Raw genomic sequence first — 20,632 nt, 5'->3', positions numbered from 1 at the left:
GACTGATATTCAATCATGAATGGCTTTGAAATGCTCTAAAAAAAGTTACTCACCTGCCCCCCCCCCCCCCGAAAAAAAAAGCAACAATGTGTAGAATGAAGTGGAGATGGAGTGAGAGGTTAGGTCTGGGCAACTCATCCATCCTTGGAAATTGGAAACTCAGAGGCCTGAGTGAGCCTGGGAGAATGTCCATGTGACTCCAAGCCAGGCAGAGAAACTGAGGGAGGACAGGATCTGGGGTCTCCTCTCCGGACCGAGGGAGGGGACAGCACCAGGCGCCCAGGGCCTTGCATGCACAGACTCCGGGCGCTGAAACCACACTCTCAGCAACGTGTGCCCCGCGCAGTCCCCGGCAGACCCCTCACGGATTCGATCAGGTGCCAACCCACCCTCCACAGCACAAGTCCCAGGCTCAGGAGAGCCCTGAAGGGGCTGGGCAATGGGGCCTCAGCGCTCTGCCCTTGCACATGGTCCCTGAGCCGTGTGTGGGTGGTGGAAAAGCTGCTACATTGTTTCCACTGTGACGTGGGCCAGGCAACGTCACAATCACCTCCCAGTATATCCTGACCTCGCAGAGGCCAGGAGTCAGAAGCCTGGTTTCAGCCGAGATTCCAGCGCGGTCCTCTGCACTTTCTGGGACCGTGGCCTGGAAACATGGGCAACGTTCTGAGTCGACTTCGGCTCCTGCTGAGCCATCGCCGACGTCCCCCAGTGGGTCGTCCGGGGCCAATTCCTGTCTCCAGAAACCCCGCTGCTCGCCCTGGCCGGGGCCACCCCGGGGCTCCTGCACCTGCCGACCAACCGCACCAGCCACGGAGGCCCCCGCCCGCATCCTTCACCATCACGCCCAGGAGGCCCTGTCCCCTGCCGCAGACCAACAACTCCCGGGTGGGGATTCTCTCATCATACGGGGCCAGTCGGAAGAAGATGGTCCTCAGTGCCTTCAGGCCAGCGACATGCGGGTATGGGAGCAATGTCAAGATCGCGGCTGCGGGGCCCAACTTCGACATCCTGTGCGTCCCATCCGTTCAGATCATGAAACCGACAAAACTCCCACAATCTGCCAAAGCAGAGACGATCCAAGACCACCCCCCCAAGAGGGCAGGAAACCGGGAAGAGGGTGCAGAGACGCGCCAGGACGACGACGAGGGCACCCACAGCGCCAAGGCCCTTTGTACCAGCGGCCTGCAGTCCAGTGGCACCGGCCCCACGTGCTCCCGCCCCCGGCCTCTCCACCTCCAGGCCTTACCAGCAGAAGCAGAGCCAGCCTCGGCTGCATCTCCCGAGCCCTCTGCCCCGCCCCGGGGTGCACATGTCCAGCCTCCTGGAGAGCCTCCGGCCTGCGCGTCGGTGGGGTCCGTGCCCCGCTGCTCACAGCCAGGGACGTCAGCAGCAGGAGAGCAGCCTGCAGACGCCCGGCGCAGCCCTGCCGGTCCACCAACAAGAACCAACGTGGCCGAGAAGAAGCCTCCAGAGCCTGCACCGGGGAGTGCTGCTCCGCAATGTGAAGGCAAGAGGGCCTGCAAAAGGAAACACCCTATGCCAGAGGTACCACAGCTGCCTCCTCCCCAACTGCCCCGGCAGTGGGGCCGCGGTGAGTTTCCCCCTCCTCCCAAACTTCCCTGTGTACTCAACAAAAAGTTCCAGGCAGCCAACCACAGTGAGCGTTCCAAGAGGCTGCGGCACAAAAGGGCCATCCCATCTTTCAGGGCCGGTCGGAAGAAGCTAGCCCTGAGTGCCTTCAGGTCAGTGACATGCGGGAACCGGAGCAATGTCAAGATCGCGGCTGCGGGGCGCAACTTCAACACCCTGAGCGTCCCATCCCTTCAGATCATGGAACTGATAAAACCCGCACCATGGGCAAAAGCTGAGATCATCCAAGACCACCCCCCCAAAAGGGCAGGACACGGGGATGTGGGTGCAGAGACACGACAGGAGGACGACGAGGGCACCCGCAGCGCCAAGGCCCTTTGTACCAGCGGCCTGCAGTCCAGTGGCACCGGCCCCACGTGCTCCCACCCCCGGCCTCTCCACCTCCAGGCCTTGCCAGCAGAAGCAGAGCCAGCCTCGGCCGCATCTCCCGAGCCCTCTGCCCCGCCCCGGGGTGCACATGTCCAGCCTCCTGGAGAGCCTCCGGCCTGCGCTTCAGTGGGGTCCGTGCCCTGCTGCTCACTGCCACGGATGTCAGCAGCAGGAGAGCAGCCTGCAGACGCCCGGCGCAGCCCTCCCGGTCCACCAACAATAACCAACGTGGCCGAGAAGAAGCCTCCAGAGCCTGCACCGGGGAGTGCTGCTCCGCAATGTGAAGGCAAGAGGGCCTGCAAAAGGAAACACCCTATGCCAGAGGTACCACAGCTGCCTCCTCCCCAACTGCCCCGGCAGTGGGGCCGCGGTGAGTTTCCCCCTCCTCCCAAACTTCCCTGTGTACTCAACAAAAAGTTCCAGGCAGCCAACCACAGTGAGTGTTCCAAGAGACTGCGGCACAAAAGGGCCATCCCATCTTTCAGGGCCGGTCGGAAGAAGCTAGCCCTGAGTGCCTTCAGGTCAGCGACATGCGGGGACCGGAGCTCAACCTCTCTGTCTGATATGGCAATGGACATAGATCCAACAATTCCCACTCAGTCCCCTGGAAATGTCCTGTATTCACCTGGGTGGAGAGTTTAGAAGCCACATGCCTCTTTGCCAAGCAAGAAGTGTAGCCCAGAAACAACATGCAGAATTACCATCTGATGCAACCCGTTCTGAGAAAAACTTATCCATGGTCTTCGCCGGTATTTTGAACTATCTGCCGGAAGCATCAGTGTGCATACAAACTACAATTCCCAATCAGTCCCATCAAACTGTCCGGTACTCATCTGGGATGAGCGTTAGTAGACACACAGCAGCTTTTTGATAGCAACCGAAATTCAGCTCCAACAGAGTGTACAAAACTTGCATCAGTCCAAGATCATCTATGCAGAGTACTGTCATCACTAATTCGGGGGAAGACCCAGAGAATACCTAGCACTGGAGACCGAAGTGCATCGTCTGCTGCTGCTAGTAAGAAAACATCTGTATTCATAGAGCCCTCAATCCCAATGAGTGGTAGAAACATCAGGAACAACCTACCCTCTTCAGACCATACTCATCCATGGTCACACAGTTCACTACGGTAAAGAAAGAACAAGACAACTCTTACTGGTCAGGGAGCCAGTCTATCCTTTAGTTTAACAGATGCTGTTTAAAGAAACAGAAGTCCTTCTGACAATGGAAGAACTTCAAGAAACACCTTCATTTGGAACAGCACCAGTTGGAACATCACTTGTCTGTTCTGTGCACACTTTCCACCGTGTTTCCCCTGTCTCCCTTCTTCCCCCAACTGCCTTTACCTTTCCATCTGTCCCCTGTACCGTGGAACCCTATTCTTCCTGTCCCACTGTTCCCACATGTCACCCTTTTCCCATCCTCTGTCCCATTGCCTCACATTTTCCAGCTGCTGTGCACGACCTAAAATTGTGTGATCAATCAAAGGTCCCAGGAACCAACAGGCAAAAGGGAAGTGATTAGACGAAGATGAATGACAAGCACTACTTTAAGAACCATCTTTCAACATATCTGTTTGTGTTCATCTTTGATTATGGGACAGGCAACTCAAAAGTCAAAAGCAGTCCAAACTATTTGAAAGATTGAAGATCCAGGAATGCCCAGTTTCACTGGTGCCACTGAGGACCACCAGGACCAAGAAAACCACCTAACCATCTATGCTTGTATGACTCACTGCAACAAATGAGAAACGTGCCCTTCACTAGATCAGAGAACTTGGGACTCAGCTAACCATGCAGAGGGGGGCAGACAAGTATGAAAATTAGACAGAGCTGACAGTGGGACATACAATGGATATTCCATGGTTAGGTGAGCCCCAGGTTCTCTGATGCAGTCAAGGACATGTTTCTTATTTGTTGTGGTGACTCTTACAAGTGTAGGTGGTTAGGTGGTTTTCTTGATCCTGGTGGTCGTCAGTGGCACCAATGAAACTGGGCATTCTGGGATCTTCAATCTTGCAAATAGTTTTGTAATGTTTTTGACATTTGAGTTGCCTATCCCCTGATCAACGATGGACACAAACAGATGTGGACAGTGCTACAGAGCCTGGCTCCGTTCCCAACATTTGAGGACCACAACATTCCAACATTTTAGCCAGCAAGTGAGTGCATTGGATGTCATGACGCACTGGACTTCAAGTATCAGTACCCTGACTTGTAGATTCACCAGAGTGATGTATTTTCATTGACTGATGTCTGCAATTTGACGGGCTCAAGCTCTGCAGTGGGCTCCTCTCAGACCATGGGTTGTATTTTTGAAGAAGGTCATTCCCAACATCTCAACACCTCAAGAGTCCAACATTCTAACCAGCAAGTGAGTGCATTGTATGTCTAGCAGCACTGGACTTCAAATATCAGTACCCTGACTTGTAGATTCACCAGAGTGATGTATTTTCATGGACTGATGTCTGCAATTTGACGGGCTCAAGCTCTGCAGTGGGCTCCTCTCAGACCATGGGTGGTATTTTTGAAGGTCATTCCCAACATCTCAAGACCTCAAGAGTTCGACATTCTCGCCACCAAGTGAGTGCATTGGATGTCATGGAGCACTGGACTTCAAGTATCAGTAAAATGACTTATAGATTCACCAGAGTGATGTATTTTCATTGACTGATGTCTCTAATTTGACGGGCTCAGGCTCTGCAGTGGGCGCAGAATTAAATTGGCAGGATGACAACTTCTACTACTTATATTGCTTGGCTTTTATTCTTCCCTACCCATTTTCTCAATTTTTGTCCCTAATTGATTTCTGTGCATTTATGTCTTAGATGCACTTGAATAAAAACTCATTCTTATTAACCTCTCTCTGCTCATGTGTCTTTACTCGTCAACTTAGCTGTCTTGGAGATACTGACATTCACATGGTAATATGTTGGACCAAAGTAAACTGCAAAATTGTTGTTCCAGTGCTTAGGCCATGAAAGTAATCATGCATTCTGACTGCATGGCTGACTCCTGATTCCTGTAGAGGATCTAAGGAGTTTGTCAGCTGAGGAGGAAGATGATAAGGAGGAAGAGTTTGGGTGACTCTCCCCTCTATGTTTCTCTCGTCTCTCCTACCACTCTAACCTCACTTGAAACTAGTTTGGCCCCTGATATGCACAGGAAATCAAGTTTTGAAAAACATTTTTAATGTTGTTTTGGGTTTTTATGCATGCTCTTGTGTTGTGGTACCAGGAATCAAACCCAGGATGTCACAAATATGAAGCATGTGATATACCACTGAGCCATATCCCTGGTTCTTGTGGCTTTTAACTTATTCATACGTCCGCATTGTCACTTTCTTGCTTCATTCAGAGAAAATGGATTTGACACTGGGTTTTACATCTGGAGTAACAAGAACATTTTTATATCTTCTCTGTAAGTTTTCAAAATTTAACTATGCTTAAAAGTTATGTTGCCACAATTGTGCCAGAGAGATAGTACAACAGGTAGGGTACTTGCCTTTCAGATTGGCTGACCAGGATTGATCATTGGCACCACTTATGTTTTTCGGAGCCTGTCAAGCATGATCCCTATGTACAGCCAGGAGGAAACCTTTCTATTTCCACCTTTCCTCTATTCCTTTCCTTCTCCTCCCTTTCCCTCCCCTTGTGCCCATCTCCTCCCCTTTCCTCTCCCTTCCCTTTTCTTCTCTTTACCCCCCTTCCACCTTCCTTCCCACTTTTCTCTCTTCCCCTCTCTTCACTCCTTCCCTCCTTTCCCTCTCTCCTCTTCTCTCTCTCCTCTTCCATCCTCCTCTCTCCCTCCCTGCCTCCTTCCCTCCTTGTTTTCTTTCTAGACCACATTCAAGGTACTCAAGGCCCCTCCAAACCCAGCGTCTGGAGTGGGGGTGGAACACCTGGGGTTGCTCTGTGGACCATGTGATGTCAGGGGCTAAAACCTGGCTTTCCACGTGCAACGCATTATGATCACATTCATGATGATCCAATTAATTAAGCATGTGTAGCCTCTGGTGTTCAACACATAAAACAAGGAACATTGACTGTTATTTCTTATTTGATCAACTTGACATCTAACGTCAGGGTTTTTCCTCCACATGTGGGTGCTTCCATAGTTTTCATTTTTTCTTTCCCTTGTCCAATTGGCCATTGGTATGTAGCTGGAGTCCAACCTAAGCTCTTCTTGGATTACTTGGAAAACAACCTGCATGTGAAGCAGACTAAGAGAGCAGAAGAAAGAGGCAGGTAATCAAATTAGTGGATAACAAGTACACAATGGTAGTTACTTCGGTTTTTGTTTTGGGCAATCTCAAGATGTTTTCCTTCAAATGCAAAGTTTCATACAGACTTTTCCCGGAAATACATGCAGTGCCAGTAATACAATACCTACATCAAAGCTCTAGCCTTGGAGCAGAGTCTGGAAAGCACATACCTTGAGACAGATATAAAAAGTGTCTGCCCAGACCCAGCATCTGGCTCAAATGCATGGTCAGATCTGGCATGGGGTGGAGGGGCCTATGGTGAGTGCCTGTCCACTCCAGAGAGAGTGCAATATTTGGGGACCTACTGGACTTGTACTTGGCACTTTAGAGTTGTGGTCGTGGTGTGGTGATTCAGTGCTGGGGATTAAATTTAGGTCTTGGATCTTGCATGTCAGGCATAGAGCACTGAAGTCACATCCCTAGCCATCGTGCATTCCTTTGATAGCCTTCCTCAGTACATGTCTGCTTTTGTCTATGCGGCTTATTTTTATTTTATTTAATTAACTTATTTATTTATTTTGCTTTTTTTGGTCACACCCAGCGATGCTCAGGGGTTACTCCTGGCTCTTCACTCAGGAATTACTCCTGGCGGTGCTCAGGGGACCATATGGCATCCTGGGATTTGAACCAGGGTTGACCGCGTGCAAGGCAAATACCCTCCCTGCTATGCTATCGCTCCAGCCCCTATGCTGCTTATTTTTACATCATAATAAGCAACGATAGCAAAGTATCCTGTGTTTTATCCAGAGTTTTCCTCAAGATTTTCAACCAATAGATTGTTTTAACTAAGTCTTAGTCTGAAGAGGATTGTATTTTCATTTTTGAAGCAGTATCACCCCTACTGTCTTTAACTTCAACTGTTTAAAACGATCCTATATTTTAGTTTGGTTTTGATTCAACTATTATTTCCTCATATTAATTTTATTGCTTATCCTGATAGTTGAGTAATCATTCTTTTTATAACTGCTCATTATTTGTCCAAAGAGATTTTTTTTGGAACCTGCTAATAACGAAAGGCATCTGAGGATCAAGTCGAGAAAACAGATGCTCAGGAGTAAATAGGATTCAGAGTCAATTTATTCCCAAGTTACAAAAGAATAGCATTAACTGTTTTCCTGTGTCTATACAAAAAGGGGCATTGGTCTGAAGTAAACTATGCAAGAGGACATAAGGGAAAGAGAGAAGCAATATTTCACTTAGGTAAAGGTAGGGTAAAGGCCCTCCCGTTGATCTTCGATTTGCTCGAGCGGGCCCAGTAACGTCTCCATTGGAGACTTTGTTGTTACTGTGTTTGGCATATCGAATACGTCACGGGGAGCTTGCCAGGCTCTGCCATGCGGGCGAGATACTCTTAGGAGCTTGCCGGGCTCTCCGAGAGGGGCGGAGGAATCGAACTCGGGTCTGCCATGTTGGCCGCGTGTAAGGCAAACACCCTACCGCTGTGCTATCAGAAATACAAAATCAGAGATTTCTGAGGAATTTGACTTTACAAGTCACAAGGGAGGTCAACTAAGGTTCACCAATCAGATGCAGGTAGGGATGCCCCCTATATAACCCTTCCGTAACTGTAATGCAACACTTATGTAACAGCAACTTATAACCAATCAGCTAAATACAAGTAGTGGAAAGCCTGTTAGACTGCATCCAAAATGGTGGTCCATAGAAAGTTTGTTATATTATGATATGCTATCAAAGTCACTCACTTTTGAGACTTGGGGCCGCTCATTTCCAGAAGGCTGCCACTGTGTGGGTGAGCCAGACGAGGGCCCTAGCTCAGGCTAGCCGAGCTAGTCAATAAAGATTCTTTGCTTATTGCATCACAACTTGTCTTCGTGTGATTCCTCTGGGCACTGATAGAGGGATGGGTACTCAATCATTGTATATGATATGGCAAAAGGGTACGCAAAACAAATGGTGAACATTGCTATCATCAGGGAGATGCAAATCTTTCTCTCTTTCTTTCCTTCTTTTGTTCTTTCCTTCCTTCCTTTCTTCCTTCCTCTTTCTTTCTTTCTTTCTTTCTTTCTGTCTTTCTTTCTTTCTTTCTTCTCCTTAATCCCTCCTCCTGTCCCTCCTTCTCTCCCTCCTTTCTCCTCTTTCTTTCTTTCTTTCTTTCTTTCTTTCTTTCTTTCTCTCTTTCTCTTTCATTCTTTCTTTCTTTCTTTCTCCTTCCTCTCTCCTTCTATCTCCTTTCTTTCTTTCTTTCTTTCTTACTTTCTTCTACTTAATCCCTCCTTCTCTCCCTCCTTCTCTCTCTCCTTCTCTTTCTTTCTTTCTTTCTTTCTTTCTTTCTCTCTCTCTCTCTGTCTTTCTTTCTTTCTCCTTCCTCCCTCCTTCTCCCTTCCTTCCTTCCTTCCTTCCTTCCTTCCTTCTTTCCTTCCTTCCTTCCTTCTTTCCTTCTGTTCTTTTTTATTTGCCTTTTCATTTTTGCTTTTGGACCACTCTTGGTAGTGCTCAGGGATCACTCCAGGCTTTTTGCTCAGGTTCACTCCTGGAGGCCATTAGGGGACCATGTGCCATGTCAGGGACCATACGCCGGTCAGCAGCGTGCAAGGTCAACACCCTACCCATTGCACTATTGCTCCAGTTCCTTAGTCCTGTTCTAATTAGTCAGTGGATTAGTCGAAACTATTATATAAGAATTTGGGAACTTCAATTGTGGTGACATACTTAAATTACTCACATGAATAAGTGAAAAGTACTTTTCTGGAGACACATCCACATTACATAGCTGCTGCCATGTAAACTCATCAGCCCAGCTTCCCAGATTCACAATTAATCTAAGAAGACATGTAAACTATGCTGCTAACATTTGCAGGTACATTGGTCATCCAGCTGAAAACTTTTGGGCAGTCTTAGGAGGTGGCTAGGCCCAGACCCCACTCTGCCAAAGCTCCAAAATCCACATCTAATCACCCCATAGCTGCTGTCATGCCAATGGCCAAACTTCATTGTTTGACAACTAATTTCTGTAGAAACACAAAAATGTCAAAACTTCTAGGTACTTCAGTTTTCAGGCTGAAAATCAGGAGTCTTCTCAGGGTAAGGGCAGGCAGCCACCTCCCACGTTCCCCATACTTCCAGAAGCCCCAGCAGCCACAACTCATCCCACAGTCACCACCATGTAAACTGATTTGGACCAGTTCCACAGTTCATGGAGCTCCTGGAGAAGGACACCTCCAAATTCCACAATACTGACACGCCCATAGAAACACACCAAATTACATGAGAAAGTAACATGTCAGTCAACTAAGCTCAACAAACAGAATAACATAGCAGGCTCAGCTAGCAACAAACAACTTAGTCTACCCTGAGACAAAGACTTAATGACTTCATGGTTAGATTAAACAATTTTCACAAATTTTCTTCTCCTGGAGTCTTTTTCAGTAACATCATCAGCCAGCCCTTTAGTTGTAACAAGCAAGATGAAATAATTATGTGCCTGGACAGTGGCCGTCTTGGGCATCTGGGAAACTAGGGACAATGGTGGAGGGAAGGTTACACTGGTGGTGGGATTGGTGTAAAGAATTAAAAAACTTCACAAAATCACAAATCATCCTGTTAGTCTTCGATTGCCTCGAGCAGGCCCCAGTAACGTCTCCTTCATCCTAGCCCTGAGATTATATTCAAGGCTCTTTAGGAGAATGAGACCCATCATTGTTACTGGTATTTGGCATATTGGGTACACCATGGGGAGTTTGCCAAACTTATTTAAAAACTTAATTAAAATTAGTTTTCTGGGTGCCAGAAAGATCATTCAGTGGGCATGGCTCTAACCTTGCATGTGGCAAAACTAGGTTCAGTCCTGGGCACTACATATGGTTCCCTGAACACTACCAGGAGTGATCGTGGAGCAGAGAGCCAGGAATAAGCCCATACAACAGCTTCTCCAAAAAAAATCATTTCTGGATAGAAATATTATTTTTCTTCCTTGAATGTTTTACTTCATCACTCTATCTCAAAGACAGTAGAATCAGTGTCATGCTTAGAATTTACAAATTATTATCAATAGGCACATTTTTAGGGTATACACTTTGATAAACTCCAAATATTTAGTCAATATTAGCTCAGTAATCCTAATAGCAGCATGTAGGTAGATATTTCCTAAATACATATGATATTTCCTAAACACATATGGTATTTCCTAAACACATACACACACATTGTACATGTGTGTATACTTTGGAATTGGAGGCCCAAAATTTAAATAAATTGGTCAGGCTCGTCCTTCACGCCCTACTGAAGTCACGAGTTGCCCCACACGAGCGGCTCTCCAGCACGGCCATGGCTCCAGAAGCACAAGGACTTAATGCAGAGCTCGGCAGCTTGCAGCAGAAAAGTGAATGGACTCTGCGTTAATCCACGCCACCATGCCTGCCCGGGAGGGAAAGGGTGTTGCCCTCTTCTGCCTTTTTCCCTCTGGACAGCAAGATGGCGGCCGCCTTGGAGATTTTTGGAAATCCAGGTATGAGCCGGTCGTGACGGGCAACTGAAACCTCATGGAAAGGGGGACCTTTCCGGCTTGTCCTTCACACCCTACCGAGGTCACAGGTTTGCCCCCCATGAGCGGCTCTCCGACACGGCCCTGGCTCCAGAGCCACAGAAACCAATCTCATAATTATCTGACTTTCGGCAGAAGTACTTCCAGGCTTAATAAGTAAAATATCAGAAATCCAAAATCTTTTGGTTCTTCTTACCAGCTGTAGAAAACACATTATTTCACAATGCCTTTTCAGCAGGTCTGATTTGGGGGTGTAAACTCTAAATAATAATGGTGCATCTTTTGTAGAAACAATGAATCTAATCAAAGTAGATAGAGTGTTAACTAGAATTTATCTGCCTCACAGGCATTGGAAGGGTTGGGAGGGCAGGTATATTGCCGTTCTTGGTGGTAAAAAATAAGTACTGGTGAAGGAAAATGTATTTGATGATTGCACGACTGAGATCTAAACCTGAAAGCTTTGTAACTTTTCCCACAGTGATTCAATAAATAAAAATAAATTAATGAATTCATTTAATTAAAAAACAGATTGGTCAATTTTATACAATGTGAAGGTGTCAAAGACTCAGTATTCAAAAACATGTTGTGTTATCACTTTTAATAAGCTATAACAATAACATAATGAGTCATATTTATAGGAATTAATTCACAAAAAATCTGAACTAAAGGCAGAGAGAAGTACAAGGAGTCATGTTGGAAACTGGGAGTTCTGAAATTTCTAGTGAAGATTCCTAGAACGAAGGGTAAGAACGTACTTTAATTAAGTTGGTATCACACAAGAATTCATTACAAAATAGCTGTATTCCTACAAGCTCAGACATGAGCGCCCCCCTTCCCATGAGATTTCAGGTGCCCATCACGACCGGCTCATACCTGTTGAATGAGTAGTTTCTTTTCACTTGATCACTTGACATCTGGTTACTCATTCATTTGCTCAAGTGGGCGCCAGTAATGTCTCCATTTGTCCCTGTTGCATGCTAGTGTAGCCCAATGGTGTCTGCTCTCTCCAGAAACATAAAGAGCCTCAAACTGATCGTTCAGGGTCTTGACAAAGAAGTCTGACCATCTCATAGGTGGGCAGCCATGCAATCTTTTGATGTTCCATGGAATCCAGTCAGTAATGGCTCTAGTCCAGCGGTCCTCTTCTAATCGCATTCCGTGTCCAGCCCATCTGATTTTTGACGCCTTGGCAAATGAGACAGCATCCCTGATTCTCGATCTTTGATGGAGGATGGAACTCCATATTCCTTTTCTCACTTGAGTGAAGTGTGATACTCTAAGCATAGCTCTTTAGTTCCTCTTTGGGAGACCCGAATAGCGTTCTCATCCTGTTTTCCTAGGGCCCAGCTCTCTGAGGCATGTTAATGCAGGAAGAATGGTGTAGTTGAAGAGATGTGTCCGGAGCCGGAGGTTCTTCGTCTTCTTAGCTGTTTCTTTGACGCTCTTGAAGGCATTCCAAGCCGCTCTCTTCCTTCTGCACAACTCAGGTGCCAGATCGTTTGTCATGTTGAGTTCTCGGCCCAGGTACACATAACTGCTGCATTTGGAGATGTTCATTCCATTGAGAGCGAATGGAAGGTCAGGAAGGAGACCGTTTCTCATGAACATTGTCTTCATGAGATTCAGCTGCAGTCCAACCTTTCCACAGTCACAGTCAACCTCAGCCAGCATTTGTGCCACTTGGCAAGCTACCAAGAGTATCTCGCCCGCATGGCAGAGCCTGGAAAGCTACTCGTGGCATATTCAATATGCCAAACACAGTAACAATTGTCACAATGAAGACGTTACTGGGCCTGCTCGAGCAAATCGATAAACAACAGGAGGACAGTGACAGTGACAGTGGCTAATGTTTGGTCTTATTAGAACGATGTCATCTGCAAAGCAGAGGTGGTGTAGTTGCCGACCATTTATCTTCACTCCCATTCCTTCCCATTCCAATCATCGCATGATATTCTCGAGGGTGGCACTGAAGAGTTTCGGTGAAATGATGTCATCCTGCTGAACCCCTCTCTTGACATCGATGATCACTTCTTTGTAGAATGGGGAGATCCTGGTAGTGAATCCATAATACAGCTCATGGAGGATCCCGATGTATTGAGTTAGAACCCCCTGTTTGGCTAAGGTTTCAATGACCGCGTCAGTCTCAACAGAATCAAAGGCCTTCTTTAAATCAATGAACATTAGACAGTGCAGCATCTTGAACACCCGAGAAACCTCAACGAGCTTGGTTACTGCGTGGATATGGTTGATCATGTCGACCAAGATCATCCACGGTAACTCGAAGTTCCAGAAGGCCAAATCTAAACATTGGACATGGGAGTCACCCGGTGGACAGTTCAACAATGAAACTGACCACATAATATTCGATCAACGGTTTTGCCTGACCGATGTCACTGTAAATTCCAAATGGGATCAGGCCACCTTCTCCTTCGTGCAAAATTCTACTTCACGGAGCAGAGAGAAAGGCCTGCAATGTTTAAGAAGAGAACTCCCAGAATGACCACCAACTGTTCAGCAACATGGGAACGATGCCCTCGTTGATGACATTGATGAAGAATATGTGTGCGAGGAACGTGGAGGGAGATAAAGCCACCAAAAGACGCCTGTATTCAAAAACTCTCAAGCTCATTCACCAACGTGACTGAGCTCGCAAAGCAGTGCAGAGAAGCAATAAAGGAAGACCTTAAAGAGAGAAGAGAGCGGCTTGGAATGCCTTCCAGAGTGTCGAAGAAATAACTAAGAGGATGAAGAACCTCCAGCTCCAAGCACAGGTCATTCGTCAGGTTGACTTCTCAACCTAGGTACACATAACTATTGCATTGGACGAACAGAAAGTAACAAAATAGGAGACTAATACCCAAGAATAGTGGAGAGTAGTACCAGGAGGTTTACTCCATGGCTTGCAGGCCAGCCACACGTGCTAGGGGAAAAGACAGCTCAGATAGAGAAGGGAGCACCAATAAAGGGTGTTGGGAGGATCCTCCCAGGATGGGAGAAGCATGCTGAAAGTAGACTATAGACCAAACATGATTGCCACTCAAAGCCTCTCTTGCAAACCACAACACCCAAAAGGAGAGAGAGAACAAAAGGGAATTCCCTGCCACAGAGGCAGGGTGGGATGGGGGGACGGGGGGTGGGAGGGTGCTGGAACACGTGTTGGTGGAAAATGGGCACTGGTGGAGGGATTGGTATTTGATCATTGTATAATTGAAACCCAAGCACAAAAATTTGTAAGTCTACAACTGTACCTCATGGTGATTCACTAATAAAACATATATATATATATATATATATATATATATATATATATAAGCAGCAGTTCTGGTTGATGCTGCAAAAGCCAGGAAAAGCATTCGCAACACTCACTTGTCCTTCGCCAATTACAAGACCAAGAATTTCTTTCACAAGGAGAAAAAAATAACAGTTGAAAAGTAGTAGTCTTTTCTCTATGTAACAGCAAAACTTGCCCAGGAATAAGCTAGAATGCTTTCTGTGAGAGGCTGAGGCACTTTTGCCACTGGAACGAATTTTAAAAATCTTACTCCATAGCTTAGATGCAGCCAGGCATTCTAGGGGGAAAGGCAGCTCAGATAGAGAAGGGAGCACCAAATTAAGGGTGTTTGGAGGATCCTCCCAGGAGGGGAGATGATGTTGAAAGTAGACTATGGACTGAACATGTTTGCCACTCAATGCCTCTTTTGCAGACCACAGCACCCAAAAGAAGAGAGAGAACACAAGGGGTTGCCCTGCCACAGAGGCAGGGTGGGATGGGGGGGATGGGGGTAGGGGGCATATTATCTATGGTGGTGGAAAATGGGCACTGGTAGAGGGATGGGTATTTGATCATTGTATAATCGAAACCCAAGCAAAAAAAATTGTAAATATACAACTGTACCTCATGGTGTTTCACTAATAAAAATTTTAAAAAAAGAGAAACAGAATAAATCCCCATTGAATGTCATGCATAGGGTCCGGAAAGCTGAAATTTTAAATGAAGTGAAGTACAGCATTTTTTTTTTGAGTAATGCTTGGTTCAAAGTTGTCAATGTTTGGCCAAGATCATTTTTCGTCATCAACATTATAATAAAATTAAGCTAAACAAAGCAAAAAAAAATCATGGTTTATATTTGTTACCTAGAACATCTCATAAAGAGATGCTCGAGCAAATCGATGACTAACGGGAAGTTAAGTGAGTAAGTGATAAGTGACCTAGAACATCACCACAAAGTTAAAACAGAACACCCATTCTTGTACAGTTTTGGATATCAGAAGTCAGAGATCGGTTTCACTGGACTCAAATAAGATGTGGTCAGGCTGTGTTCCCTATGGATAGTCTAAGAGATAATCCATTTCACTGGCTTTGAGTCATGTTAGTCCGATCTCTTTTTTCATCTCTTTGTAGTACACTATTCCTCTGTCTTTCTCAGAAGAATATTTGTAATTAAAGGTAGTTGGAGCTGGAGTGATAGCACAGCGGGTAGGGCATTTGCCTTGCACGTGGCTGGCCTGGGTTCGATTCTCAGCGTCCCATATGGTCCCCCAAACACCGCCTTCCTGAGTGCAGAGCCAGGAGCACTGCTGTTTGTGACCCAAAAAGAAAAAAAAATACAAGTAGCACTGTAGCACTGTTCTCCCGTTGTTCATCAATTTGCTTAAGCTGGCACCAGTAATGGCTCCATTTTGAGACTGGTTGTTAATGTTTTTGGCATATCAAACATGCCACGCGGAGCTTGCCAGGCTCTGCCATGCGGGCAGAATACTCTCCGTAGCATTCCAGGCTCTTCTAGAGGGACGGAGGAATCAAACCTGGTTTGGCCGCATGCAAGGCAAACACCCTACCTGCTGGGCTCTCGCTTCAGCCCATACAACTTAAAGGTATGCCCATACAATTCAGGATAAACTTCCCCATCTCAAGGTTACTAATCTGTTTCTAAAATCATATTTTCTACTTAAATGGAAAGGATACAGGAAGTAGGATGTGGATATTTTGGGGCAAGGCATTCAGTCTGCCATAAAGCAGATTATTTTTTTCAGATGCAGGTGATAAGTTATAGGGAAACAATTTGTTCTAGGCCTTTTTATTGATTGATTGATTGATTGATTGATTGCATACACCTGACTATGCTCAGGAATTACTCCTGGCTATGCACTCAGGAATTGTACCTGGCAGTATACACAGGGGGCCATATGGGATTCTGAGGATCGAACCCAGCTCAGCCACATGCAAGGCAAGTGCTCTCTCCTTACTGTACTATTCCTCTGACCCATCCTAGGTCTTAAACAAATTCAGAATGTTTAATGTTCATGAAATTCAACTTTAGGATACTCTGAACCATCCTTAGTCCTCCCTCCCTCCCTCCCTCCCTCCCTCCCTCCCTCCCTCCCTCCCTTCCTTGCTTCCTCCTTTTTCCCTGAGCCACACTTGGCAATGCCCAGGAGCTACATGCCTGGCTCTGTGCTCAGAGGTTCTTTAACTCCTGGTAGGGCTGAGCAGATCTTATAGGGCTGGGAATAAAACCAGGCCTTCTGCACACATAGCATGTGCTCCTGACTATTGAGTGCGCTCTCTCTCTCTCTCTCTCTCTCTCTCTCACACACACACACACACACACACACACACACGCGTGCACGCGCGCACACACACTCTTTTTCTCTCTCTCCATTCCTTCCTCCTTCACTCCCTCCCCCCACACCTGCATTCTTAACCACTACATGCTCTTGGTTAAGAGACCCTCAGGTACCAAGGCCACATTGGATAAATTACTGCATACTCTTTCATCGCTCTGTTCAACTGTTGTATTTATGAAACTCACCCAACCTAAAGAGTTCAGAAAAATGTTTAAAAGGCTTGTTGAGTTTTTACTATTTAGTTTATGCTTCATAATATAGGACTTCCTTAAAGGGTACAACACCAAGTAGTATTAGCACCACTTCATATATTTAAACAAACAACCACCACCAAAAACAGTAGATGAAAAGGTGTCAGGATCCTATCAAGAGCCATTCTGGAAGACTAGGATCAAATACCCGATGCCCCGCTCTGGATTAATCATATCCAGTCCTGGTTAATCAATCACATATTTAGAGGAAGAGTGAGTCTGAGTCACATCAACTGAGACCTGATACCCCAAATTCAGGATCACAGATTCTTGTACTAATCTGCTATTCTCATTTTGTATGAGAAAGAATTTGCTCAGAACTTTTAAAATCCTTTCACACTTTAGAAAGAACGAGCAGCTTTAGTCCTCTGGCTATGGCCTATAATATGTTGGAAAGGTAACTGGCAAGTTCATCTGCAAACCCACCCAGTATGTGTATGGAAAATTCATCAAGTTTTTGACCCAATCACTACATTTTTCTGAGGATCAGTAATGATTTGCTGAAAAGATCAGCCGCGCTTTTCATAAGCCTGCTCACAGGGCATGATCTCTTTCTTCCCTTCCCTTACATCTGCGGGCAAGTGTTTGTACAAATATTTGAGACAGGTATAGTTTCCCTAGCTGCCTTTTTTTTGGTGTCACACACAGCAATGCACAGGGGTTACTCCTGGCTCCGCACTCAGGAATTACTCCTGGCGGTGCTCAGAGGACCATATGGGATGCTGGGAATCGTACCTGGTTGGTCGTGTGCAAGGCAAACGCCCTACCCGCTGTGCTATCACTCCAGCCCCACACCAGTTGCTTTTCAATATATCATCTCATCTCTTAACATTTTTCAGATGAGACTATAAAAATTCAACTTGGTGGGTTATCAGAGGCATTCTTTTTTCCCCTGTTCCACATCTTTTGAATTATGATGTCCTTTATGCCCTTTGGGGCTCTAATGTGGGGCTGGAGCACTAACACAGTGGGTAGAGCGTTTGCCTTGCATGCAGCCGACCCAATTCGATTCCCAGCATCCAATATGGTCCCCCATGCACCACCAGGAGTAATTCCTTAGTGCATAAGCCAGAAGTAACCCCTGTGCACTGCCGGGTATGACCCAAGAAGAAAAAAAAAGACTCTAATGTGTTTTTAATCGCTAGTACTCATTATTATATTTTCAGGGCTACAAAAAAAGATAGTTGGTACATTCATTAAGTACTCCTGTTGGTTTATGAGTGATTTGCTAACGATGACGTGTTTTGGTGTTTTGCAAAACTCAAGGCAGACACGGTCTTAGGAAAAATTCTCTTCATTGTTCTCCTTGTGTTATTGAACACAAAGTAGATTCATCTAACGTAAGTTTTTTGTTTGTTTTGTTTTGGCCATACCCAAGGTGTTCAAGGCTTTGCTATTCTTTGGGATCACTCCTAGCGAGAGCTCCAGGAACCATAATGGTGCTGGAGATTGAAATGATCAGTCACATGCAAGGCAAGATTTTTAACAATCTCTATACTATTTCTCTGACACCCAGGTTTTGCTATATATATTTGCAAATGAACTGGATCAGATTTGCAGCATTTAATGTTTTCTGATGGGAGGTACTTTGCATTTCATAAAATAAGATTCACTCCATGTGAGGAACTTCGTTTAGTTTTTTATCTGCTATCTCTCAGATTTCTCCTCTGCATATTGCTGTACAGGAAATGTCTGACAAAGTCATTGGTCAAATGACATATTTTCTAGTTCACCATTTATTCTTTACACTTTGGATTGCACTTGCCTATGTGAAATTAATTTTTTAATATTTGATTTTTCCCCTACATTTAATTATTTATTTTTTGGTTTGGGGGTCAAACCCAGTAGTGCTCAGGACTTACTCCTGGCTCTGCGCTCAGGGATTGCCCCAGGCAGCAGGGAATACCACAAGTAGTGATGGGATTGTACCCAGGTCAGCCCCATAGGAGGCTGTTCACACAAGGTAAGCGCCTTACCTGCACTGTGTACTTTGGCTCCTGCCTCAGAATTCTTGGATTTTTGTGAAGCCCATCCACTGTCTTTTTAACGTTTCACTGACTTAATCATACTTAATCACACCAAGACTATGCTTTCTTATTCTCTTTTGTATTTTTCTAAAGAATATTTTTCTTTCAGCGTATCTTACCAAATGGATTACAGAAAGTCCGCACTTTATCTTTCAGCTCTGCGTGAATTTCAGTTACAACCGTTCGGTTAAGTAACTCCAGTTCTGTCGGGTGCACTCGCGTGCTGGAGCGGGTGGGTGTGGAAGGATCACTGGAGAGGGCTTGCTGCCTGCTCCCCGCCCCCGCCCCGCCCTCCCGCCCCTCTCAGCTCCCCCCTCCCCCTCCCCCGGCTGAGTGGACCCAGGTTCAGTCTCGGTTAAGGAAATTCTCATCTTCGATCAGCACAGGAGGCAGCAATTCTCCACTAGCAATTCTCTACTTCGTGTCCAAGAGATCAAAATGTTTGTAATTTCCTAGAAAGAGGATTATTAATTGGAGGATCTGACCACAAACTGATTTGTGGACATTATGCAATATTATATTTTGCCTTCTGCGTGGATTCTTCAGAAAGTGAACTTGGCATTCTAGACTTAACTCAAGTATTTGGAAACACTAGACACTTGATTTGCAAAATTTTTGTGAACTGGATTTAATTTTCCACGTAATTTCCATTGCATTTTCAAAGATTCACAGTAAAGTTGCAGAAATGGTGAGGATCTTGGAAACTAACACGAATGAGACTGTTACACTAATTAGTGCAGAAAGTAAACTGGAGAAACCTGAGGCTGGAGCTCCAGTCAGTGCTGTATCAGATGTAAAGAATATGAATCTTTTTGAGATCCCCAAAAATATTAACATTGGTGACAGCTGTAGAAGAGTGTCAAACCTGCCTTCTTTTAAATTAAAAAAAAAAAACTAAAAAAGGGCGTTTCCAAGTCATGTTCAGGGGGGACAAGTCATCTAAGTTTACCATATAGTTGTTTACCAAAAACAAAGAGCAGAGTCTTAACTTTTGCTCCTAAATCAAGGTACTACATAGAGGTTTTGTAAAATCAGCATAGAAGTTCAATGCTTCTTTTCTAGCTCAGTGGTTTTTAAAGAAATTGAGTAGATCTTGTGTGATTCCCCTCCCCCCCAGAATGCATTCTCATGCCCACCTAAGACATCCCTCAAGGTACAACAGTATTTCTAAAAGTATTTGTTACAAATGTTATAAAATACACCTAAAATTCACTTACTACGAAGTTACCTTGTTGATGTCACTTAACTTTGGGACAGCCCCTTCTTTGTCCCGATTAGTTCCCTTTATGTTGATTTTGTCTTTACTAAGTTCTGTTGTATACATAAATAGTCTTTCTAAGATCTGCATACTCAGCATTACAATGGTCATCATTTTTCCTAAACCCCATTTAAGTTCTATGAGAATTTCACTCCAAGGGCCAGAAGAATAGTGCAGTAACTTTCATTTTTTTCATTTCATCATCCTGTTAATCGTCGATTGCCTCGAGCAGGCCCCAGTAACGTCTCTTTCATCCTAGCCCTGAGATTATATTCACGGCTCTTTAGGAGAATGAGACCCATCATTGTTACTGGTATTTGGCATATTTAGTAGGCCACGGGGAGTTTGCCAGACTCTGCCCTGTGGGCAGGCTACATTCGATAGCCTGCAAGTTTGTCCAAAGTAGGAATGAGATAATAAGATGTCGCGCATCTTAAGGAGCATACCCTGCAAAATAACTGGTTTTTCTGCCCCTGAGCAAGGAATTCAGATACAGGTACTCGAAGGGTGGGGGTCAGACCAGATAACCGGATGTCTCTCACAAGACCCATGTTGCAAGACCCCGGACTGCCTTAAAAACCTGTCAGTTCCTAAGCACCGACGCAAAATGCTGATCTTTAAACTATAGGCTAAGAAGTGATGTACCCTTAACTGGATTGGTTAGGAAAGCATATGTTGCCAC

Source organism: Sorex fumeus, unplaced genomic scaffold, assembly GCF_029834395.1.
Source record: "Sorex fumeus unplaced genomic scaffold, SorFum_2.1 ptg000046l, whole genome shotgun sequence".
Lineage (NCBI taxonomy): Eukaryota > Metazoa > Chordata > Mammalia > Eulipotyphla > Soricidae > Sorex > Sorex fumeus.
Note: the sequence above shows the minus strand (reverse complement) of the source record.